This window comes from Cebus imitator, unplaced genomic scaffold (genome assembly GCF_001604975.1).
Source record: "Cebus imitator isolate Cc_AM_T3 unplaced genomic scaffold, Cebus_imitator-1.0 Scaffold88, whole genome shotgun sequence".
Lineage (NCBI taxonomy): Eukaryota > Metazoa > Chordata > Mammalia > Primates > Cebidae > Cebus > Cebus imitator.
The window spans coordinates 5,420,711-5,447,551 of record NW_016107403.1 but is presented as its reverse complement, the minus strand read 5'-3'; the positions used below and the strand labels follow the sequence as shown (position 1 = coordinate 5,447,551).

Genomic DNA, 26,841 nt, shown 5'->3' with positions numbered 1-26,841 from the left:
CTTCTAGGTGATTTGCAGCATAGTGATCTTTTCATTCATTCCCTTCAACTTGTGCTAGTAACGGATGCAGTTATTGCATTGAGCACTCATGAAGAGTAGTCTACATAGATACCATTTTTCTATTAACAAATAATCTGCCTTTAAATATAATATTCTGTGATACATTTATGTATGTAATAATTTGTTGATAATTTTTAATTCATATATACTAGGGTCATCCATTGTAATCTAATTGAAAAATACTGTTACAGATTAAATGATAATTATGTTTGATCCTTTTGCTTAACCAGTTAGTATAAACATAGCTTATACTGGATATAGTTCACATGGAATGATTGATAGGTGAGATGAGATTTTTTTATATCAAATCTTGTAACCAATCTTGTAACTCCACAGGCCAATTTTCTATTACAGGCTTGGGTAGACACCCCTGCAATTTTTTTCTGAGAAGAAAATGAGCCTTCTGCTGTTGTCTTTTTGTTCCTGCCTCTAGACAATCATCTAACAGTTTCTTATACTCACATAGTTCTTTGTATTTTTCAAAGGCCTTTCTCTTGAATTCAATGATACAAATCCCATTTCTGGTTTTCACCCTCTTACCTCCATATGTAAAGATAAATGCCAACTGCCCAATGAGGGAAAAGTGGGGATAATTCTTTGGAATGCTAAGCATTATTCCTTCAGGACTTGACAGCCCAGTGTACTGTGAAAGCATAGGGCCATTTTTGGAAGAAGAGAAGGAAGATGGAATTTACAGTCTTGGAATCCTTTCAGCATTCCACAGTCCAAAGCGTGTGTGTGTGTGTGCGCGCGCACACATGTGGGAGGGATTTCTTGGTTATATTAGTAATTTACTAGCTCCTGTGTTGTCAGTTGATTTATAAGTTACTGCAACAAGATTATAAGCAACTTGAGGTCAAATAATCTTTTTTAGAGCTTTATAAGTATCAGAATGCTTAGCATAGTTCAGGGAAATTGGAAGTATGCTGTGAATGCTTACTGAATAGAATTGAAAGGTACTTCCTGCTTCTCATGTCTTCCTAACATTAGATTGCATGAACTCAGCACAAGGGGACTTGCTCATTATGCTTGCTCTATGGATAGTAAGGCAAATGCTTACTAGAAAGAGGGTCAATAAGATACAAACAGATTCGGGTCGGAATAAATGGAACATGCCCTTTTTTGATACCTAATGACTCCAAATTACTTTTACCGATGAAAGCTCATTAATTTTTTCACAAAGTGGTAATGTGAAATCTGTTCCAAAATATGTGAATTGCTTTAAAATAATGTCTCATAGAAGTTAAACCGAAAACAAGAAAAATTCCTGAGACAGAGCTGATGTCTGCTGCATGGTAGTACGGAGCCATTTGGGAGCTATTTTAAGAATAGAGATCCTCCTAACCAAAATTAGGGTTAGGAAGAAATGGAACTGGCAGTCACCCATGTATATGCTCAAGAAACACACTGTGCAACTGAGATTTGAGAATTTTTGCCATAGCCTTACCACTGCTAATGCTAGCCCTCAGTGACTAAAGGGTGCTGATAAGCAAGGTGCTGTAGGAGAAGGAGACCAAGAATTTGGAAATAAACACAATAGCTCATTACTAAATATATCAGGTCTCCACTTACTGTGGCCAAATTCTCCCCTTTGAGCTGGGGATGGTCATGGAAATTTTGGTTTCTCTTGAGGTTAGGTGATTTGTTCATTTTGTGCTTCTTGAGTTTTTCTGAGTTGGTCTGGGATAAGCCTGATCACCCGGTGGGATTTTTCTTGAAGGAGTTGTTGTCATGGAGCCAACAATGGACATGTGGATTAGTTGCCTGTTTCAGTGGCTTTGTAGAAAATGGCAACATCACCGACGTTTGGTTCTCAGTTCCACCTCTCCTGATGCTTTTATTATGACTAAATAATGGAAGACTTGCTTTTCTGACACTGTTTACCAGCACCTAACTGCCAGGCAGACATATTCTGCTCTTGTCTGAGGGAAGAGTGTGGTTTTGGAGACTGGTGTGAAATACTGAAATGTGACATGTTTATGACTAAAAAACACATGCTGGCAATGCCATCTCCAGAGAGGGAAAGTTTTATTTTATAATTTCCATAATTCAAAAGACTAGAGTTAATTTTTACTCTCAGTTTTCATTTATTGTGGCTCTACACCTATTTGTAAAACGCTGACCCTCCGGGAAGTATACTTTGATGCCTATGGACAGCTAACAACCAGAATTCATAATTTTCAAACTAGAGTTTTAAGACCCCTGTATTTATAAGAGTCTTATGATGGACCAATATACTGAAATAATCAAGGACTTTGTGACTTCAGGAATGGGGAATATCGGTGAAGGTTTAGGAATACTATAAAATAGAGCCCTTTTGTTGGAATCTCTTTAGTTTGCTGGTTCATCTCTGTATGTGCATTTGGCAAAATTTGCCTCTTTAGCCTAAATATTATCTCAGCATATAGTTAAAAACATGTGTACTCTTGAACCTCATTATAAATACCAAATTTTGTCCCAAAATACCATTCACTAAAATACCACAGTTTTAACACTATTCAATTTAAAACCTTTTCCCCCTCACATTTTATAGACTTTTAAAAAGATTCAACAATTTAACATAAAACAATAACATAAACATTTTCTATTTAGAAGATCTAAGATCTTTTATTACAATGTTTATTTTACGGAGGTTATTTTCTTTTAATTCTTATTTTTAACATTTACTTTGAGTGTCAGATTTCATTATATCTCAGCCATTCCATGTACTCCTCCACCATACAGAAATACTAACCTGATTCATAAGTGGTTAACAGTAAATTCATACATGAAAATACAAAAATAAATTATTATTTCTAAAATTGAATAGTATCAATACATTTGACCTCAATAATTCATGTTTCTGCAAGAACTTTATGGTAATAGATATGAACCCAATTGCAAGCATGTGGTTGAAAAGGCCTCTGCCAGTATATTAAAAATTTGCCAAGAGGGTAGATCTTATACTAGGTGTTCTTAACACATATAAACACATACAAATACTAAAACATAAAAAGGGCAGGAGGAAACTTCGTTGATAGTTTCACTGGTGTATGCTTATATCTAAACTCAACAAGTTGTATATATTAAATATATATTGCTTTTATGTTTTAATCACATCAGACTCAGGCACAGAATATCTTTGAGACCCTGGGGCACTCCCCTCTATGGTTGGCTTGATTCTCCAGTTTTACCTTCTAATTTCTAAGGCTGAACCTGGGATTTTCCCTTCACTCCTTAACTTCACCCTGTACTTCTAACTTGAGCTTGAACCCAGGCTTTCAGGGTTACTGTACTAGCCTTTGAGCAGCTACAGAGGCTGCCCTCTCAGATTTTAAAGACCAGGTTTCCCAAATCAGCAGGTGTCTTGACCTGAATGCTTTATCGTCACTACTTGAATCAACTGAGCTTGGAGTTTGGATGTGATCTCTGTCCCAGTTTCACTAAGCTCCATCAGAGCAGGGCCTGGCTCCTTTTCAATGCAGTCTAGCACTTTGAGAAATTAGCTGGGGAAGGCAGAGAAGGAAGCTTCCAAAGGAATGCTAGAGTGAAAGCTTTAGTACAGTTGATAATACCTACACATTTTCTTAGTTTTTAGTTTTTACACCTCCTATTGGGTTCACTTAATTGAGTTTTCTAATTTTCTTCTAGGATTTAATTTGCAGAATAAAATAAGACATTCTTATTCTTCATATTTTTGGGTAAGAATGGGATACAGTGGTTGAATTAAAAGAAAACCAAAAAAGAAGAATTATTGTGAAGTAGCCCAGCAATGTGAAGAGATGTATCTTTGATTCAAGCCTGGTTTGAGGATGACTCACTAAGTGCTATAGGCAAACCCAATCAGTGGACATTTTATTAATTTTGCTCATAAAAAAAGAGTCAATCAGTATCACACCTCAGGGAATATTCATATAAAATCAGATTCAAACATAGGTAATTAAAAGGAATTTTAAGAGTAACCCAGCATAATGCCAAAGTAAAGAGCAAAAGCACTTGAGGAGGTATAAGCAATAACAGAAGATTAGAGGTTTTTCATGAAGAAGCTGTTGTTCCCTTGGGGAATGAGATGGAAGGCCAAACATTAGAATAAAGAATAGGTAGATGGGGCTGGGCGCGGCGGATCACATAATCCCAGCACTTTGGGAGGCCAAGGTGGGCAGATCACTTCAGGTCAGGAGTTTGAGACCAGCCTGGCCAACATGGTGGAACTCTGTCTCTACTAAAAAATACAAAAATTAGCCAGACATGATGGTGGGTACCTGTAATTCCAGCTACTCAGGAGGCTGAGGCAGGAGAATCCTTGAAACCGGGAGGCGGAGATTGCAGTGAGGCAAGATGGCACCACTGCACTCCAGCCCGGGCAGCAGTGAGACTCCGTCTCAAAACAAAACAAACAACAAACAAACAAACAAACAAAAAACAAAAAGAGAGAGGGATGGATTTCACTAGTCCCCGCACAAAATTTCCCAACACAGGGTGAGAAATCAAGAAGAATAAAAGAAAGATGTGTTAAGAGTGTTCCAAAGAGCTTTGGAGGCAAATCCCCATCAAAAGCCAATCCTCCAGGCTGCACAGTGCAGAGAAAAGTCAAATCTCTCCCTTAGAAATCTGCTGCTGATTTGTAAGCATATCCTCTCAAACATAAGCCAGATTAGCCCCAGGAAGCTAATTAATACTATCACAAGTCTAACCACATATCACATATGCTGGGAACACCAGTCACTTTATAAAACCTCCCCAAAAGAAGTCTGGAAATAAACAAATTCAAGTCTTGCTCTCTGGCCTTGAGATACTACTGTTCCGTGAGCAGAGCTGACACATTCTATTTCATAAGAGACTCAGAAGGGAGGAGCCAGGAGAAGGGGAACAAGCTTGTCTGTCTTCCAAAATGAGAACAGAAGGCACTGCCAGGCTGAAACCTTGGTCTATCCCCAGGAGGACTGGCTGAGGACCCTGGAGGTGAGACGGAGCAGCAGCCTCTCCACCAAGCAGATCCTTCAGTTTGGCAGCATCCCCATCTCTTGGTGCCTCCACTCTTGGAACCTTCCCACCCCACACCCTTTCAAGTTTCTTCCAGTTGGTGTAAGACTTCACACAGACCAAGGGCAGACTGTGCTGATGGCAGCTCCGGAGGGGAGAGGAGAAGCTACCTGGAAGAGGCCTACCTTTCCGCTTCCCACAGCACCCAGGAAACTTAACAGCTGCAGACCTGCCAGTGGGCCTGGCTGGAGCCTTGTCACCAGGCACAGCTATGCCTGGAGAGAGGAAGGGCTTGTCAAGACAACCCACAGGCAGCCAGAACTACAGAAAAATAAACTTTCTTTTTTATCTGGATTCCAGCAGCTTTATCATAACTTTTTACTTTACTATAGTACCTCTGAGACCTAATGGACAGGGAAAAAAAAAAGGGAAGAAAAAATACTGGGGAAGAAAACACAGCACTGTTTGGCACCTCCTTTGGCACACAGGCAACTCCCCCCACCAGCTTTGGCTTCCTGGGGCCAGGTTCCAGATGTGTGTTGACATACTGCAGCTTCAGTCGCCCCTGTGTGCCAGGATGTTGTGGAGGCAAAGCACCTCCCCTGTCTACTCCTGCAGCACTTACTGGCCTCCATTATAGGCATAATCAGCCTTGTTGTGCATTATCAGCTTGCTGTCAACAAAGTAGAAGCTGTCAGAGCAGGTCTCGTAAGGATTTTCAAGCATCAGATGAATGACGTCCTCTGAAAGCTGGGGAAACTCATAGATATGTTCACAAGTGTTCCTACTGCTGGGGGTGCAGAAACCAAAATCAAAGTCAGAGTTTTTCAGCAAGTGTTCCCGGAAGGAGTGCCGTTGGATCATCCAGAAATTTACACAGGTTTGTCTCCCACTGTGCACTCCACCGTAGCCCCAGAGAAATGCCGGGGTGAACTGGTAACAAACGAAACGTCCTGCACCGATGCCCACGTCTCCACCTCCTTCCTCCTCATCCTCCTCCTGGTCTGAAATGCAAGGTTTGGCGATCTCAAAAAGCAGAAGATGCTAGTTTATTTTATTCTATGTTTTAAAAGTTAGAGGACATAACAAGTAAAAGAAGTTTTGGGCTAAAGTAGGCTGTTGTCTCCTTATGTATTAGCTCAATACTATTTTGGAGAGAAAGCATTTTTTCAGCATGTACTTCCTGAAGACACCTCAGTCTTTGGGCCATTTGATTTGCAATACATAGGGTGGAAGAATGTGATTTGGGGCTGACCATCAACTGGAAATTCGTGAAATGGCAGTGATTGGGTAATCGTGAGTTTATTTATTCAGTTGAAGTGGAACTCATTTCTGGAATGGATTTAACAGGCTGCGTCTACTGTACAAACTGGGTGAGTCCTGTCTTAATGTGTCCTGCCCCCCTGCTAGGCTTCCAGCGTATTCTTTTTTCCCCCTCTGTAAAGTTACTTTCTTCTGATGCCCAGTGTCACTATGATGTCAGTGAGGTTTGGGGGTGAGGACACTGTGTCCTGAAGTTCACAGGACAGACTCCTTGTCCCAGTGCATGAGCATTCCTGTGGCATAAGATGCTGCTGTACCTGGTGTAGGAGCCTAATCGTTGAACCATTGTGTTACTCACTTTCCATGTCATGGAACATCTCAGCCTCAAGAAGGATCTGGTGGAGGTGGATTTACCCCTTGTTTTAGAAAGGACTGTGTAAACTCATTGAAGTTGTGAAAATCTATTTTTTTCCTGTAAATCTATTTTTTATAGAATATAAGAAACATCAGTGACCTGATCTGTCATTCTTCCTTCTTCCCACTTCACCCAGGATCCATATTCCAGTTTTTATTGTCTTTGTGTCCAAAGTAAACTGGTGACTTATTTGTCTAAAATGTTATTTTGTCATAAGAGATAGTAATAAAAGAAAGATTTTCACAATTAAAAAAAAAAAGTGTTCAGGTATCTGAATCCTACTTGTACAGCTGACTGGGCAGGACCTGCCTGGGGGTGTATATGGGAGGGAATGATTGGAAGGCACTGAGGGCCAGATGTGGGGGGAGCAGTGAACATGTGGCCAGCAGAGGAATCTTAGACTGCAAGCTGAGAAGAGCTGGGTTAACTGACAAGCCGGCAGGACCAGGAGAAAATATAAACATTGGCTGGGCATCAATGTTAATTGTGATAGGGGTTGAAAAATGTAGGCTGAAGTGTACGCTGGGGTGAATCTTGAAGAAACCATATAGAACTCTAGGCATGAATACTGTCAGCGAAAAGTGAATTTACTAGTTCTGTCCACAGATGTGTTTTGAGCATCTACTGTGTAATGTGCGCCATATTTGACGTTCTGAAGGAATATGCAGAGGTGAATGAAACATATCTCTTGTCCCTAAATTACTCATGATGGTCAAGGTATAGCACAGCACCTAATAGGCACTTAACCCCCTTATTTCTTGACTGTATTTTTTGTGTCTTAGTCACAGCGGAGTACTGGAACCAGCCGTGCAACCAGCCAGTGAGAGCTATTGGTTAGCATCTCTTCCCAATTCCGTGTTGGAGCGTTAACCATGGTACAAATATTTTCATCACAGAAATCTGCAACACTACAAATTAGGGGCTGTTTCTGCACTCCACCTCTCCACCCCACTTCTTAAATTTTTATTAACATACTGACACTGGATCAATTTAATCTCTCAGTTAAATTTAACAAATATTAATTGAGCACTTCATAAATGTAAAACTCTGTTCTTAGTGCTTATCATCTTGTTTTCAAAAGACATTTTCCCATTTGCAATAACTTGATACAATATGTACAATGGATATACAAGGGAAGACCTTCTAATTCTCCACTAGGGATTCAGCTCCTGATGAAGATATACTTACCTTAAAGAAGCTGAAAAATACTGACCTGGTGCTATCCTTTGACTGGCTATTCCGATAATGATGCAGGATGAATATTTGGGATTAGTCTAGGACATATGGATGACCCTTTTGTTATTTTTCCTGTGAAAAGTAAAAGCACTGTTTTTTTTTTCTTCCATCCTTGGTAAGCCTATAAAGTGTTCTCTCCATAAGAATATTCAGACTTGGTCTCGGGCCACCATTTCTGAGGTTAGATGTTCAGGGTCATTTTATATCTACAATTTTAGACACACTAATTTGCTAACATTGAGATTAGATTGGGAATCACCTCAGTGCTCTGTTAATTCCAATAACCTCAGAAACAGCCAGACTGGAGAGAGATAAGAGTCCCCTGATGACTGATTAAAATATGGTATCTTGAAAATTAAGTGTCTAGTTTTGAGTGTAGATATAGCACAAAGATTGGTTATCTGAATTGATTCAGACTGAATGCTAACATTGGGAAAATTCACTAGAAATAATATAACTGTTATACCCCCACAGTAGGAATAAAAAGAAAAGAGCTTCACACTTCTGGGGAGTGTTAAAATCAGTAAAATTGGGATTGAAATCTTTTATAATGAGCTTTTAAGTCTTACAGTCTACGAATAAGAGGACAAAAGTCAAAATAGCAGAACTAAGGACAATGTAAAAATTGATATGATGGTATTCTCTTAGTCTAATTTTACCATTCGATTTTTGCTTTTAAAGTAGTGTTACATACAACTCAAAATTTCCATAAGGGAGCGAAAGAGCTTTATGCAGTGGGATCATTCAATTAATTTTGGCCAGTATTTCTGTCTTCAGGTGCCTTCCAGAATTTAGATAATGACCTCTTTTTGAGGCATAAAATTGGAAAAGATCTTAAGAAATTAGGAAATGACTGGTTTAATAGAACTGGTAACACACTTCAAAGTAGGCTTTAAAAGATCCAAGTCCTACTTTGATTAATGAAAAATTAACATATGGATGATGTTGAGGAATGGAAATAAAGAGGTGGGAAAGAAATTTTTGGAATTTTTGTCATTTTTAAAAGCTAAATAAAAGATGATAAATGTAGTAATTATCTTAGATCCTCAAGGTTTTGTTGATATCAAATGCATTTATTTATTTTAAAAAATCGTTTTTTATATTAAATTTTTTTACATGGTATATTTATTTTTTATTTTATTATTTTTTAAATTGTATTTGGGCTCTGGGGTACATGTGCACATCCTGCATCCTGTGGGATTGTTGCATAGGTACATACATGCCATGGTGGTTTGCTGTCTCCATCCCCCTGCCCCTCGTGGCCTATGTCAGGTATTTCTCTGAGTGTTATCCCTCCCCATCCTCCCCACCCCACCACACTGTCCCTCCCCTCCCTTCCCCTCCAGCCCCCCCCCACCTAGACTTTTGAGTGTTGTTCCCTTCCCTGTGCCCAAGTGTTCTCATTGTTCATCATTCGCCTATGAGAGAAAACATGTGGTGTTTGGTTTTCTGTTCTTGTGTCAGTTTGCTGAGAATGATGGTTTCTAGGTTCATCCACGTCTCTACAAAGGACACGTACTCATTGTTTTTTATGGCTGCATAGTATTCCATGGCGTATATGTGCCACATTTTCCTTGTCCAGTCTATCATTGATGGGCATTTGGGTTGGTTCCAGGTCTTTGCTATCGTAAATAGTGCCGCAATGAACATATGTGTGCATGTGTCTTTATGATAGAACGATTTATAATCCTTCGGGTATATACTAAGCAATGGGATTGCTGGGTCAAATGGAATTTCTACTTCTAGATCCTTGAGGAATTGCCACACTGTCTTCCATAATGGTTGAACTAATTTACACTCCCACCAACAGTGTAAAAGTGTTCTATTTCTCCACATCCTCTCCAGCATCTGTTGTCTCCAGATTTTTTAATGATCGCCATTCTAACTGGCATGAGATAGTATCTCAATGTGGTTTTGATTTGCATTTCTCTAATGACCAGTGATGATGAGCATTTTTTCATATGTTTGTTGGCCTCATATTTATCTTCTTTTGAAAAGTGTCGTTTCATATCTTCACCTGCTTTTGGATGGGTTTGTTAGTTTTTTTCTTGTAAATCTGCTTTAGTTCTTTGTAGATGCTGGATATTAGCTCTTTGTCTAATGGGTAGATTGCAAAAATTTTTTCCCATTCTGTTGGTTGCTGGTTCACTCTAATGATTGTTTCTTTTACCATGCAGAAGCTCTTAAATTTAATTAATTCCCATTTGTCTATTTTGGCTTTTGTTGCCATTGCTTTTGGTGTTTTAATCATGAAGTCCTTGCCTGTGCCTATGTCCTGAATGGTTTTGTGTAGGTTTTCTTCTAGGATTTTTATGGTGTTAGTTCTTATGTTTAAATCTTTAATCCATCTGGAGTTAATTTTTGTATAAGGTGAAAGGAAGGGGTCCAGTTTCTGCTTTCTGCACATGGCTAGCCAGTTTTCCCACCATTTAATAAACAAGGAATCCTTTCCCCATTGCTTGTTTTTGTCAGGTTTGTCAAAGATCAGATGGTTGTAGATGTGTGGCATTGTTTTTGAGGCCTCTGTTCTGTTGCATTGGTCTATATCTCTGTTTTGGTACCAGTACCATGCTGTTTTGATTACTGTAGCCTTGTTAGTATAGTTTGAAGTCAGATAGTGTGATGCCTCCAGCTTTTTTCTTTTTGCTTAGTATTGTCTTGGCTATGTGGGCTCTCTTTTGGTTCCACATGAAGTTTAAAGTGGTTTTTTCCAGTTCTTTGAAGAAGGTCAATGGTAGCTTGATGGGGGTAGCATTGAAACTATAAATTACTTTACGCAGTATGGCCATTTTCACAATATTGATTCTTCGTAACCATGAGCACGGAATGTTTTTCCATCTGTTTGTGTCCTCTGTTATTTCCTTGATCAGTGGTTTGTAGTTCTCCTTGAAGAGATCTTTTACCTCCTTTGTTAGTTGTATTTCCGGGTATTTTATTCTCTTTGTAGCAATTGTAAATGGGAGTTCACTCATGATTTGGCTCTCTGTTTGTCTGTTATTGGTGTATAGGAATGCTTGTGATTTCTGCACATTGATTTTGTATCCTGAGACTTTGCTGAAGTTGCTTATCAGCTTAAGGAGGTTTTGGGCTGAGATGATGGGGTCTTCTAAATATACGATCATGTCATCTGCAAATAAGGACAATTTGACTTCTTTTCCTAATTGAATGCCCTCTATTTCTTTTTCTTGCCTAATTGCTCTGGCTAGAACTTCCAATACTATATAGAATAGGAGTAGTGAGAGAGGGCATCTTTGTCTAGTGCCAGTTTTTAAAGGGAATGCTTTGCTAGTTTTTGCCCGTTTAATATGATATTGGCTGTGGGTTTGTCATGAATAGCTTTCATTATTTTGAGATTTATTCCATCAATACCTAGTTTATTGAGAGTTTTTAGCATAAAGGGCTGTTGAATTTTGTCGAAGGCCTTCTCTGCATATATTGAGATAATCATGTGGTTTTTGTCTTTGGTTCTGTTTATATGGTGGATTATGTTTATAGATTTGCATATGTTGAACCAGCCTTGCATCCCCAGGATGAAGCCTACTTGATGGTGGTGCAAAGGTTTTTGATGTGCTGTTGGATTCAGTTTGCCAGTATTTATTGAAGATTTTTGCCTCAATGTGTTATCATGGATATTGGCCTGTAGTTTTCTTTTTCATTTGTGTCTCTGCCAGGTTTTGGTCTCAGGATGATATTGGTCTCGTAGAAAGAGTTAGGGAGGATTCCCTCTTTTTGTATTGTTCAGAATAGTTTCAGAAGGAATGGTAGCAGCTCCTCTTTGTATGTCTGGCAGAATTCGACAGTGAATCCATCTGGACCTGGATTTCTTTTGGTTGGTAGGCTGTTAATTGCTGCCCCAACTTCAGATCTTGTTATTGGTCTATTCAGGGTTTCAATTTCTTCCTGACTTAGTCTTGGGAATGTGCAAGTGTCCAGGAATGTATCCATTTCTCCCAGATTTACTGGCTTATGTGCATGGAGCTGTGCATTGTAGTAATCTCTGATGGTAGTTTGTATTTCCGAGGAATCGGTGGTGATCTCCCTTTATCATTTTTTATTTCATCTATTCGATTCTTCTCTCTTTTCTTCTTTATTAGTCTAGCTAGCGGTCTATTTTGTTGATCTTTTCAAAAAAGCAGCTCCTGGATTTATTGATTTTTTTGAAGGGTTCCTTGTGTCTCTATCTCCTTCAGTTCTGCTCTGATCTTAGTTATTTTTCTTCTTCTGCTAGCTTTCGAGTTTTTTTTTTTTTTTTTTTATCGTACTCCTCCAGCTCTTTCAATTTTTATGATAGGATGTCGATTTTAGATCTTTCCTTGTTTCTCACGTGGGCATTTATTGCTATAAATTTCCCTCTAGACACTGCTTTAAATGTGTCCCATAAGTCTGGTACGTTGTGTCTTCATTCTCGTTGGTTTTGAAGAACATTTTTATTTCTGCCTTCATTTCACTGTTTACCCGTTTGTCATTCAGGAGCAAGTTGTTCAGTTTGCATGTGATTGTGTAGTTTTTGAGTGCTTTTATTAATCCTGAGTTCTAATTTGATTGCACTGTGGTCTGAGAGACTGTTTGTTATGATTTCCATTCTTTTGCATTTGCGAAGGAGTGATTTACTTCTAATTATGTGGCCAGTTTTGGAGTAAGTGCAATGTGGTGCTGAGAAGAATGTGTATTCTGTGGATTTGGAGTGGAGTGTCCTGTAAATTTCTATTAGGTCTGCTTGGTCCAAATCTGCGTTCAAGTCCTGGATATCCTTGTTGATTTTCTGTCTCATTGACCTGTCCAATATTGTCAGTGGAGTGTTAAAGTCTCCCACTGTTAGTTTGTGGGAGTCTAAGTCTCTTTGTAGGTCTTTAAGAACTTGCTTTATGTATCCAGGTGCTCCTGCACTGGGTGCATATGTATTTAGGATAGTTAGCTCTTCTTGTTGCATTGATCCTTTTACCATTATGAGATGCCCTTCTTTGTCTCATTTGATCTTTGTTGGTTTAAAGTCTGTTTTATCAGAGACTAGGATTGCTACCCTGGCTTTTTTTTTACTCTCCATTTGCTTGGTAAATCTTCTTGCCTCCCTTTATTTTGAGTCTATGTGAGTTTTTGTATGTCAGATGGGTCTCCTGAATACAGCACAATGGCGGGCCTTGACTTTTTATCCAGTTCCAGTCTGTGTCTTTTGATTGGGGTGTTTAGGTCATTTATACTCAATGTTAATATTGTTATGTTTGAATTTATCCTGCAATTTTGTTACTGGCTGGTTGTTTTGTCCGTTAGTTATGTGGTTTCTTCATCACATCGTTGTTCTTTACCATTTGGCACATTTTTGCAGTGGCTGGTAATGGTTGTTCCTTCCCCCGTTTAGTACTTCCTTCAAGAGCTCTTGTAAGGCAGGTCTTGTAGTGATGAAATCTCTCAGCAATTGCTTGTCCGTAAAGGATTTTATTTCTCCTTCACTTATGAAGCTTAGTTTGGCTAGATATGAAATTCTGGGTTGAAAGTTCTTTTCTTTAAGGATGTTGAATATTGGCTTCCACTCCCTTTTAGTTTGCAGGGTTTCTGCCGAGAGATCCTTTGTGAGTCTGATGGTCTTTCGTTTGTGGGTGACTCGACCTTTCTCTCTGGCTGCCCTTAGGATTTTTTCCTTGATTTCAATCCTGGTGAATCTGACAACTATGTGCCTTGGGGCTGCTCTTCTTGAGGAGTCTCTTTGTGGTGTTCTCTGTATTTCCTGGATTTGAATGTTGGTCTGCCTTGTTAGGTTGGGGAAGTTCTCTTGGATAATATCTTGAAGAGTTTTCCAACTTGGATTCATTCTCCCTGTGACATTCAGGTATGCCAGTCAAGTGTAGATTAGGTCTTTTCACATAATCCTGTAGTTCTCAGAGGCTCTGTTCATTTTTTTCACTCTTTTTTCTCTAATCTTGCCTTCTCGTTTTACTTCATTGATTTGATCTTCTATCTCTGATATCCTTTCTTTTTCTTTATTGATTTGGTTGTTGAAACTTGTGTATGACTCAAGAAGTTCTCGTGCTGTGTTTTTCAGCTCCATCAAGTCATTTATGTTCTTCTCTAAGCTGGTTATTCTAGTTAGCATTTCGTCTAACCTTTTATCAAGGTTCTTAGTTTCTTTGCATTGGGTTAGAACATGGTCTTTTAACTCAGAGAAGTTTGTTATTACCCGCCTCCTGAAGCCTGCTTCTGTCAATTCATCAAATTTATTCTCTGTCTTTTTTTTGTTCCCTTGATGGTGAGGAGTTGTGATCCCTGGGAGAAGAGGTGTTCTGTTCTTTGATGGTTTCATCCTTTTTGCACTGTTTTTTTTTTTTTTTTTTGCCATCTTCGTGGATTTATTTCCCTTTAAAGTTGATTTCAGGAGGAGACTGACTGGTGGTCATTTTTTCTGTTGAGGTTGGAGCTGTATCTTTTTTGGCCTGTAGAGGGCGTTGCTGGGCTCTCTAGGATTCCGTCAGGCTGCTGGGTGGGTGGTCCTTCCCTGGAGTGTTTGCAGCTGAGATTGGCCCCGCCTTCCCAATGGCGTCTCTCCTTCCCCAGCTGGACCTTCCTGGTTGGGATGAAGCTGGTGTATTTGCTGCCAAGCTCTCTAGTGAGGGCTTCAGTTTGAGTTCTGCGGAGGGTGGGCCTGCCAGGCCTTATGGTCTGTTTCCCCGCTTTCAGCTCGGTCTCCCTCTGTGGGAGGGTCCATCCCGCTGGCGTTAGTGCAAACTCCCGCTTGGGTCCCTGCGATGAGCTAGAGGTAGCCAGAGGTAGCCGCTTCTCAGATTTGCATGACTACCCATGGCGCCCCACTGTCTGGCAGGGCTCTCGTGGACCATGGGTTGCAGGAGGGATGAGGTAAGCACAGAATTCGATTTGAAGCACCGAGGGGGTTAAGTCCCCCGACCCTCCTTCGAGGCGGCTACAGGTTTCAGGTGGGGACGCGCCCTCCGCTGTCTCGAGTTGCCACCCTGGGCGTCTCTTGCCCTGCAGCTCCTTCCCTGGGCCTATTTTCAGAGCCCTATCTGTCCCACAGAAACGAACCCGGCACCTTGTTTGGAATTGTGAAGTCCTCTAGACCTCTGCGTCTCATTCGCTGGGAGCTGTATTCAGGTGCTGGCTTATCTTGGTCATCTTGGCACCTACCCCTCCACCCCCATGTTTTAAATTTAGAAAGGTAAAAAGAACAAAATAAAAATAAGCAAATCTTTATTCTTAGAAAAACGCTGAATTAAAAAAATAAAGTTGTTTATATGTGTGTGTGTGTGTGGGTATACACACACAGATGAATTTAATTTAAACAAACTTTATTTTTTAAATATACAGAGTTTTGCTTGATATGTATGTATGTATGTATGTATATATGTATGTATTAGGAAATTCAAACAAGTTTTTGTGGTTCCTGTAAAATGGAAGACTACGATAATGCAGAATTGTTGATCTGACTCATAAGAAAGAAATTAAATCCTTGGTCACCAGAAATAGATAGGGGTTTATGAAAACCAGAACTCTAAGAATGTGTTCTGATGCTGTGCCATGAGCTGTACCATTTTATGTTTCCAACATGAGTATGAATGGTCCAGGGTCTCTACTGCCATACCATGATCTGGTGCTTAGTCACTTGTAGAGGTGTGTAGTGACATCTCATTGTAACTCTAACTTGCATTTTTCTAATAATGGCTAAAGATGTTGAAAATCTTTTCATGTGCTTATTTGTTAGCTCCATATTCTCTTCAGTGAAATGCCTGTTCAAGTCTTTAGTTCATTTTCTAGTTGAGCTGTTTATTGTTTACTGTTCATAATCCATTTTGAATTAGATTTTGTCTAAGATAGAAGTTTAGGTGGCGATAGTTCATTTTTTTTTTTGCAATGAATGCTAAAAAGCTCCAGCACCATTTGTTGCATTAATTTTAAACCTTTGTTAAAAAATCAGTTGGGCATATTTGTGTGGGTCTATTTCTGGGTTCCTTAATTCTCATCTCATCGATCTATGTCTAAAATGCCAATACCATACCATCTTAAGCACTGTAGCTATATAGGAAGACTTAACAGCATGTAGGGTGATTCCTTCTACTTCATTCTTCTTTTGGAAAATTGTTTTTAGCTATTCTAGGCCGTTTGCCTTTCCACAAAAAATTTAAAATAAACTTGTCTATTATACAAAAGCTCTGCTACGATTTTGATAGAAATTGAAGTTATAGATCGATTTGGAGAAAATTGATATCTTTGTGGAGTCTTCTAATCAATGAACACACAATGTTTCTTTGTTTATTTAGGTCTTCTTTGATTACTTTCATCATCATTTTGTGATTTTCAGCATGCAGATTCTGTACTTCAAAAAAACAAAAAGATTTATATCTAAATATTTCCTGTCATTTGTAATAGTTAAAAATGGTAATATGTTTTAAATTTTGGTTTCTGCATTATCATTGTCAATATCATTGTCAAGAACCCAAGTGATTTTTATGTGTTCATTTTGCATTCTGGAGCTTTGCTAAACTATTTAGTACTGAGGTTTTATTTATTTGTTTACTGGTGGATTGCTTGAGATTTTCTGTGTAGGCAGTCATATCATCTGCAAATAGAAAGGGCTTTTTATTTCATCCTTTTCAATCTATATGCTTTTTGTTTTCTTTCTTTTCATTTTTTCCCCTTGCGTGCTGGCTAAAAATTTCAGTAATATGTTGAGTAAGAGCAGTGAGAGTAGACATCCTTTATCTGTTTCTAATCTCAGAAAACATTCACTGTTTCACCATTAAGTATGATGTTAGCTGTAGGTTTTTTTTTTTTCTAATTTTTATCAAGGTGTGGAAATTCCTCTCTACTTCTGGTTTGCTGAGAGTTTTTGTCGTCAATAGGTATTAGATTTTGCCAAATGTTCTTTCTGCATTCATTGATAGACCATTTTTTGAAAAAGTTTTATCCTGTTGATCTGATATATTAAATTGATTTTCAAATGATGAACCTGCTTTGCATACCTGGAAATCTAACTTGGTCATAGAGCATAATTCTTTTTACACATTTATGGATTTTATTTGTGAACATTTTCATTTTGTTATTTATTACTACATAATATTTATACACATTTATCTTTTACATGTGATATTCTGATATAGATCGTTACATATCATATGCATGTTTGCATATCAACATGCAAATAATGTGTAGTGATCAAGTCAGGGTATTTAGTATATCCATCTCCTTGAATATTTATCATTTAATTGTGTGGGGAACATTTTAAACATTCTCTTCTAGCTATTTTTAAATATATAATATATTTTTGTTAACTGTAGTCACTCTACCATGCTGTCAAACACTGGAACTTTTTCCTTCAAACATTATTTTCAGCTTCACTTTTTTTTTTTTTTCATCTCGGTTTCTTTTCTCCTTATTGGAATCCAAAAATAAAAACATTAGATTTTGGGCTCTTATCCCATAGGTCCCCAAGACTCTGGGCTTTTATTTGTTTATTTGCAGTTAATTTTTTCTCTGTTGTTCAAATGAGCAATTTCTATTGATTTGGCTTCAGTTTCCTTGGTTCTTTCCTCTGTTTTCTTCAATCTGGTATATTTTAACCTTTTGAAAACTTAGTATTTTTAATTGTGGTTAGATACACTTAAAATTTACGTCTTAACCATTTTTAAGTGTACAGTCAGTAGTGTTAAGTATATTCAAATTGCTTTGCAAGCAAACTTTTTCATCTTGTAAAGTTGAAATTCTATACTATTAAACAACCACTTTTTGTTTCTCCATTATGGGATGAATTGAGTCACTCCAAAATTTATATGTTGAAGTTCTAACCCCTGTATTTTAAAATGTGACTGTCGTTGGAGATAGGGTCTCTAAAGAGATAATTATGTTAAAATGAGGCTGTTACGGTGGGCATTAATTCAATCTGACTGGTGTCTTTATAAGAGGAGGTAAATTGAACACAAAAAGAGACACTGGAGATGCATGCATACACACAGAAAAGACCATATGAGGACACAGTAAGAAGATAGTCATCTGAAAGTCAAGAAAAGAGGCTTCAGCAGAAAGCAAACCTGCCACCTTGTTCTTTGACTTCTAGCCTCCAGAACTGTGAGAAAATAAATTCTGATGTTTAAGCAAGTCAGTTTTTGGTGTTTTGTTATGGCAGCTACAGTAAACTGATACATTGCTTCCTCTAGCACCTGGAAACCAACCATTCAACTTTCTGTTTCTATGAATTTGACTATTCTAGATACTTCATATGAATGCAATCATATAGTTTTTGTCTTATTGTGACTAGCTTATTTAACTTAATAGATTCTCTCGAGGTTCATCTGTGTTATTGCATGTGGTCAGAACTTCCTTCAAAAGGCTGAATTATAGTCTATTGTATATATACCATATTTTGTTTATTCATTCATCTGTTGATGGACATTTGATCCACTTATACATCCTGCCCCCACATGCATAGCCTTCCTCATTAGTATCCTACACGATAGCACATTTGTTACAATCAATGAACCTGTGTTGATGCATCATTATCACCACAGGTCCATAATTTACATTGGATTTACATTTGGTGTTGTACCTTCTATGGGTTTTGACATATGTATCATGATATATATCTATCATTGTAGTATCATACAGAGTAGTATCTCTGCCCTAGAAATCCTCTGTACTCTGCAACTCATCTCTCCTTCTCCCTTAGTCCCTGGCATCCACTGATCTTTTTATATCTCCATAGCTTTGCCTTTTTCAGAATGTCAAATAGTTGGAATTATACAGTAGGTATCCTTCTCAGATTGGCTTTGTTCACTTGGTAATACACATTTAAGGTTTCTCCATGTCTTTTCATGGGTGATAGTTCATTTCTTTCTAGTGCAAAAACAATTGCATTGTCTATGTATATCACAGTGTTGTATCCATTCTTCTACTAAGAAATATCTTGGTTGATTCAAAGTTTGGGCAATTATGAATAAAACTGTTGTAAACACTGGTGTGCACATTTTTGTGTGAACACAAGTTATCAACTCCCCTGTGTAAATACTAAGGAGTATGATTGCTGGATCATATGATGAGTATCTTTAGTTTTGTAAGAAGCTGCTGAACTGTCTTCAAAGTAGCTGTACTGTTTGCATTTTTACCAGCAATGGATGAGAATTCCTGTTACTGAACATTCTCACCAGCATTTGTTGGTACTGATATTTCAGATTATAGTCATTTTGATAGGTGTATAGTAGTGTGTCATTGTTGTTTTAATTTGCAATTCCCTAATATCGATGAGGTTGAGCGTATTTTTATATGCTTATTTGCCACCCGTATGTCTTTTTTGATGTCACCAAAAACACCTCAGATGTTTTGTCCCCCACCTTTTTTTTGAGACAGGATCTTACTCTGTCACCCAGGCAGACAGATGATCGCTCAAGCAATCCATGTGCAATTCCCCATTTCTAAATCATGTTGTTTTATTTTCTTATTGGTGAGTTTTAAATGTCCTTTGTATATTTTGGGTAATAGCTCTATATTAGGTAAAGGATATTTTTGCAAATATTTTCTTCCAGTCTGTGGCTTGTCATCTCATTCTGTTAATAATGTCTTTTGTAGAGCAGATGTTTTCAATTTTAATGAAGTCTAGCTTATCAATTGTTTTGTTCATGGATTGTGCCTTTGGTGTTATATCTGAAAAGTCATTGCCATATTCTAGAACATCTAGATTTTCTTTTATGTTATCTTCTAGTAGTTGAGTTTTAAAGTTTTGCGTTTTACATTTAGATGTATAATCAATTTTGAGTTTTTTTGTTTGAAGGATGTAAGCTCTGTGTCTAGATTCATTGAATATTTAGTTATTGCAGTATCATAGTATCATTTGTTAAAAAGATTTTTTTTTTTTGAGATGGAGTCTTGCTCTGTCACCCAGGCTAGAGTGCAGTGGCAGTGGGGTGATCTGGGCTCACCGCAGCCTCTGCCTCCCAGGTTCAAACAATTCTCCTGCTTCAGCTTCCTGAGTAGCTGGGACTACAGGATGTGCCACCATGCCCAGCTAATTTTCATATTTGTAGAAGAGATGAGGTTTCACCATGTTGCCCAGACTGGTCTCAAACTCTTGGCTTCAGGTGATCTACCCGCCTTGGCTTCCCAAAGTACCCAGATTACAGGTGTAAGCCACCTTGCCCGGCCTAAAAATATGATCTTTTCTCCATTGTACTGCTTGTGCTTTTTTGTCAAGATCAGTTGAATACATATGGGTCTGTTTTTGGGGTCTCTATTTGGTTTCATTGTTCTATTTATTTTTGTACTAATATTGTCTTGATTACTGTAGCTTTATAGTGAATTTTGAAGTTTGGTAGTGTCAGTCTTCTGACTTTGCTCTTCTTCAATATAGTGTTAGGTATTCTGAGTCTTTTGTCTACCTATATAGAATTTTACATCAGTTTGTTAATATCTATGAGGTAACTGTTGGGATTTTGACTGGGGTTGCATTGACACTGTAACTGAAGTTGGGAAAAACTGATATCTTGACACTATGGAGTCATTTTATCCATAAATACAAAATATATCTCCATTTGTTTTGTTTTTAAATATATTTATTAGACTTTTGAAGTTTTCTTTATATAGATCTTATATATATTTTTTAGGTTTATGTAAATGGCATTGTGTTTTAAATTTTAAATTCCACTTGCTCATTGCTGGTATATAGGAAAATGATCAGCTTTTGCACATCAACCTTGTATCCTGCAACCTGGCTATCATTGTGTATTAGTTCAGATTTTTGTGTGTGTGAATTCTTTTGAGTTTTCTACATAGACAATTATGCCATCTGCAAACAAAGAGAGTTTTGTTTTTTCTTCCTATTCAGCATATCTTTTGTTTTCTTTTCTTGTCTTATTACATTGGCTAGGACTTCCATTACAATGTTGAAAATCAGTGGTGAGAAGGGACATTCTTGCCTTGTTCCTGATCATAGTGGGAAGACTTAAGTTTCTCAATATTTCATGTGTAGTTAGATGTAGGGTTTTATAAAATTTTTTTAGATAATTTTTGTCCAGTTGAGAAAGTTCCTCTCTCTTCCTAGTTTGTTGAGAGATTTTATCATGAATGGGTGTTAAGTTTGTCAAATGCTTTTTCCTGTATCTATTGATATGGTTGAGTGGGTTTTCTTCTTAGCTTGTTAATTTTATGGGTTACATTAATTGATTTTGGACATTGAACCACTATTACATATCTGGAATAAATCCCACTTTGTCATGTTGTATAATTCTTTTTATACGTGGTAGAATTAAGTTCACTAATTTATTTTCAGGATTTTTGCATCTATGTTCGTGAGTCATTTTAGTCTGTAGTTTTTTTTTTTTTTTTTNTTTTTTTTTTTTTTTCCTTGTAATATCTGTCTGGCTTTGGTATAAGGCTAATGCTGGTCTCATAGAATGGGTTAGAAAGTATTCCCTCTGCTTTTATCTTCTGGAAGAGATTGTAGAAAATTGGTATAATTTCTTCCTTAAATGTTAGAGTTCACCAGTGAACCTATCTAGGTCTGTTTTTTTTCTGTTTCGGAAGGTTATTATTTACTGATTCAATTTCTTTACTAGATACTGGCCTATTTAAATTGTTTATTTTTTCTTGTGTGAGTTTTGGCAGATAGCGTCTTTTAATAAATTGGTCCATTTCATATGGGTTATAAAATTTGTGAGCATAGAGTTGTTCATAATATTTCTCTATTATCCATTTAATGTCCATGGGATCTGTAGTGATGTCCCTCTTTCATTTTTGATATTGGCAATTTGTGTCATCTTTCTTTGTAATCTTAATTAACCTGGCTAGAGGCATATCGATTTTATTGAACATTTCAAAGAATTGTCTTTTGTTGATTTTTGGTATTGATTTTCTGTTTTCAGATTCACAGAGTTCATGTCCTGTTCTGACAATGACAATATTGAAGATCCAGTCAACAAAAGAGATGAAAGTTTGTTCCTGTTCTTGACCTTGAGGTCAGATCTGTCTCCTTTAGATACACAGGTTTACATAAAGTATGGCCCCAGGTAGTTTTTAGGTACAGGGATTTTCAGGATCCTTTCACAGGTGTTGGAGTCTTATTCTAGTCTCAGCTTTGAACAGTAAGATTAATGTTTGTCCTGTGTTCATGAAGCACTTCTATTTTTTTTTATTTACTAAGATCCAAGGCAATTGGCTGCCTTTGCTAACTTCTGGTCTAGGAACTCAGCAGATCTGGATATTCTTTCTCTCTCTGTCTCTCTCTGTCTCTCTGTCTCTCTCTGTCTCTCTTTCTCTTTCTCTCTCTCTCTCTCTCTCTCTCTCTCTCACACACACACACACACACACACACGGACACATACAATATGTACAGGTAGATATCAATAGATACAAATGAGTATGGATATACATTTCTATTTAAATGCTATTTTGGCCTTTTTCTTTTTTTTTTCTCCGACATATTTTCAGAATTGTGGGGCCTATTTGGTGAAGACTCAAAGTGTGAAATTACAAGACCTCATTCATTTGACATCAGTCTCTCTGCAAACCATTCTCTTGACTATTAACTCCTTGTAGACAGGATGTCTTACTCATCTATAAATCCCTGGCAGTTCTTAGCAGTGTGCATGGCATCAAGTAGCTACATATGAAATATTTATGAGATTGAGGTTGATTGTCCTTGGTTATTAACTCATTACAGAAAAATTTTAATCTGTAGGGTTTTCCAAATGAACTTTTTCTTTACTGAGCACTGTAATTTTATGTTTAGCTAAAATTATACTGAAGCAAATATAATTTTATGAAGATAAATTTACTTTTATATTGACAATCCAAACTTCAGTACTGGCCTTCAAATAAATTAAAGTGTTTGTTCTAGATTTTTAAGATTTTAACAGGGTCTGAAAGGATTAATACAGGTATTAAATAGCATACTTGCAGGGTAAAATTTCATTTTGTGAAGACATAAAACAATATTTATTTAGAAAATTTTTTTACAACTTGACACTAATGTGTTAGTAGCTGGTGATAAGACTTCTGGAAACCTCAAAAATGTGGTAAATAACAATAAACTCATTGAAGGTTCAGCTAAATGCTGTTCAAAAAGAAAAATGATACTTGTGAAGCCATAAACTTTACCCCATGTAGAAGATGGAGTGCCCCTTGCTGTCTAATATTGATTTAAAGCAAATCCAGTTTTTAACTTTAAATATGTGGAGCTTTATACTTAATACATTTAGGGAAAAAACAGATTAGAAAAGTTAAGGAAAGGTCATAAGGCACTTCGACTCTTAAATAATTTGTGATATATGAATTTATCTTGAATGAATGAATTATAAAAGTAACATATTTATCAGTGATAGTGTCAACAATGAGCAAATACTTCCAGTGCAATTATAACTACAATGTAGTCTGGAATCAATTAGAAATTCTCCATATGCCAAGAGTCATGAGGACATTACTATATCAAAATTGAATATACTGTTGTGTTAGTTTCCCAGGGCAGTTATTAACAAGTAACCACAAACTTAGTAGTTTAAAACAACAGAAATTTATTCTCTCGCAGGCCTGAAAGCCAGAAGTTGGCAGGACCATGCTCCCTGCAGATCTTCTGGAGGAGATTCTCTTCCTTGCCTCTTCCAGCTTCTAATGGCTGTGGGCTTTCTTTGGCAGATCTCTTTACACTTTCTTTTCTTCTGTGTGTCTCTAAATCCCACCTGTTTCTCACTTATAAAGATACTTGTAATGGCATTTGGAGCTCACTCACATAATCCTGGATCTGCTTTTCTCCTCACTAAGATCTTTAACTTAATCACATCTTTGCCATGTAAAGTACTGTTCACTCCTTTGCCGTGTAAGGTATTATTTGCAGGTCTCAGAGGTGGACATTGTATTAGTTTGCTCAGGCTGCCATGATAAAAGACCGCAGACTGAGGGTACTATCAGAAATTAATTTTCTCGTAGTTCTAGAGGATAGAAGTCAAAGTTTAGGTATGTTTGATTTCTTCTGAAGCCTGTCTTTTTGGCTTGTGGATGACCACATTCTTTGCTGTGTGAGAACATGGGCTTTGCATGTGAGGACATGTGCTTTGAATGTGAGAACATGATCTTTCTTCTGTGTGTGCATACATACCTGATGTTTCTTTGTGTGTCCAAATTTCTTCTTATAAATTTGGATTAGGGTCCACCCTAACAGCCTCATTTTAACTCAATCATCTCTTTATTTATTTTTATTTATTTTTGAGACAGGGTCTGGCTCTGTTGTCCAGGCTGGAGTACAACGGCATGACCTTAGCTCAATGCAATCTCTGCCTCCTGGGCTCAAGCAACTCTCCTGCCTTAGCCTTCCAAGTAGCTGGGACTGCAGGTGCACACCACTGTGCCTGGCTAATTATTGTGTTTTTAGTAGAGATGGGATTTCGTGGGCTGGGCGCGGTGGCTCACGCCTGTAATCCCAGCACTTTGGGAGGCCAAGGCAGGCGGATCACGAGGTCAAGAGATTGAGACCCTTCTGGCCAACCGTCTCTACTAAAAATACAAAAAATAGCCGAGCATGATGGCACGTGCCTGTAGCCCCAGCTACTCGGGAGGCTGAGGCAGAAGAATCGCTTGAAGCCAGGAGGCAGACCTTGCAGTGAGCTGAGATTGTGCCACTGCACTCCAGCCTGGCGATAGAGCAAGACTCTGTCTCAAAAAAAAAAAAAGAGAGATGGGATTTCGCCACATTGGCCAGGTTGGTCTTGAACTCCTGAGCTCCAGCGATCCATCCTCCTCAGCCTTTCAAAGTGCTGGGATTACAGGCGTAAGCCACCCCTCCCAGCTCAATCATCTCTTTAAAGACCTTATCTCCAACTACATTTACATTCTGAGGTACTGGGGGGTCAAAGTTTCACAATATGAATTTTGCAGAGCCACCACTTGGCCCACTGCAAATATATAACTTTCAATTGAAATCATGAAAATTATATTAAATATAATGTACTAAGCTTTACTCATAAATATATGCCAGTTTAATACATTTAAGGGGTAGTCTCATAAAAATAGTTAAGATTTCAAAGAAAACAAACTCAATTAGGAGTTTCTGACAATTAACTAGAAAAATCACTTATATGGAATAGTCATTTCTCAGTTAGGCATGATTAAATGTAATGCTAGCATATTGCAAAATTTCATGCTAAAATTTATTTGGGAATATTTTTTAAAACTCTCCCTTTCACTTATAGATTTATAGATAGACTTATGAAGATTGCAGTAGGAAAGAATTCTTCCTTGTTTAAAGGAATACATGTAATTTAAATGGAGGCATAATTTATGCTATATACTACAATTGTCTGACTTTAATGAGAAAATAGAGTAAATTTCAATATAGTTTCCTGGGAATCATTCCAGCTCTCCATAATTTGCTTCAGTGGGATGCCAGGAAATGGCCAAGAGTCCACATCTATAAACACTAATAGGTTGCTTTCTTGGTAGCATTATCTTTGATTACAGAGAAAGCAAACTAATATGAACATATATATTATACATGGTGCCATGTAAATGGCATCCAAGAATATTAAAATTACAGTTATAAAAATCACACTAATTTTATAGAAGATCTTGTATTTTGCCTCAGTCTTGTAGTTACTTCAGAAGAATCTCAGGCATAGGCATCCACACTTATTTCTGCTCCTCATCTCAGGTTCTTCTGCATCTTCCATGTACAGTACTTCCACTTTCCCTTCCATTTCCAGTCTCTATGGTTTTTCCATTTACCTTCAGAATTATGGGCATAAGATTGGGTTTCAAGCACAGGACCAACTCACTCAGAATAAAGTGTTCCAAAATTCATAATTTCAACACACACTGGATTGAATAGTGTTCCCTGCTTCCTGCCAAAAAAATGTCCAACTGGTAGCTCAGAATGTCACCTTATTTGGAAATATGGTCTTTGCAGATGGAATTGCTTAAGATGCAGTTATCCTGGATTAGGATGAATTCAAATCCAATGACTGGTGTTTTTATAAGAGTAAACAGACACAGACATACAGGAGGGAAGCTGAAGACAGAGATCAGACTGGTGTATCTAAAAGCCAAGGAATACTAAGGTTTGACAGGAATCATCATAAGTTAGAAAATATAGCAAGCATTCTTCCCTGGAGCCTTTGGAGGGAGCATGCCCCTGACAGTGTTGTGGTTGAGACTTCTAGCTCCTAAAATTGTGAATCAATACATTTCTCCTTTAAGCCATCCAGTTGTGGTAGTTTCTTATGGCAGTCCTTGGAAACTAATACAGAACGTGAGCATGATAGTTTGAATCTATGAAGAAGGAGTACTCCAGATAAAATTTATTTGAGAATAAGTCTAGACATTATATAGTTAGTACAACAATAAAGTGCAAGTTCTGTTCGTGGCATCTTTGTCAAATGGTCACCTAGCCCCACCCAGAGATGGGGCGTTAATTACCTCATAATGACTTGCTGCATTGTGGGGCAGCTGTAATTGTTAGAATTTCTGATAGTGACACAAAAATCTGCCCCCTTATGCTTCCACTGATGCTAGTTGTATCCTCTAGTTAAAACTTTTGACCCCTTTGCTTGATGTCGTTTAAAATATTTGCAAAGTCTTTAATCTCTTTTTGATTTATTTTTCACTGTGTTAATCAGGTCAGTTTATTTCAACTTATGGAGTAGACTTGAAACCCCTAACTGTTACGATTTTCCTTCCTTGCAGACACCTTACTTTGGCAAAAATTCTTCTGAGGATCAAGTACATTTTTCCTGATGAGGTTTGTTGAGCTCAGTGAAGGACAGGGCTAATTCTTCCTGTAATTTGGGCATAAAAATTTTACCTTAAAGCATAAAGTAAAATTCAAAGTTCTTAACATGCACTGTATATACTTGATTAATTAATCTTTTATTATATAATTAATACATAAAAATTATTTCTGTAAAAATTTCATGACTTATGAAATAAGAAAA

At 37.6% G+C, this 26,841-nt stretch overlaps 1 pseudogene; it reads right to left on the bottom strand.

Annotated features, from left to right (window-relative positions):
- Positions 1 to 4,861: 4,861 nt before the first annotated feature.
- LOC108308823 overlaps positions 4,862 to 26,841 on the bottom strand; it is a 106,073-nt pseudogene continuing 84,093 nt past the window's right edge.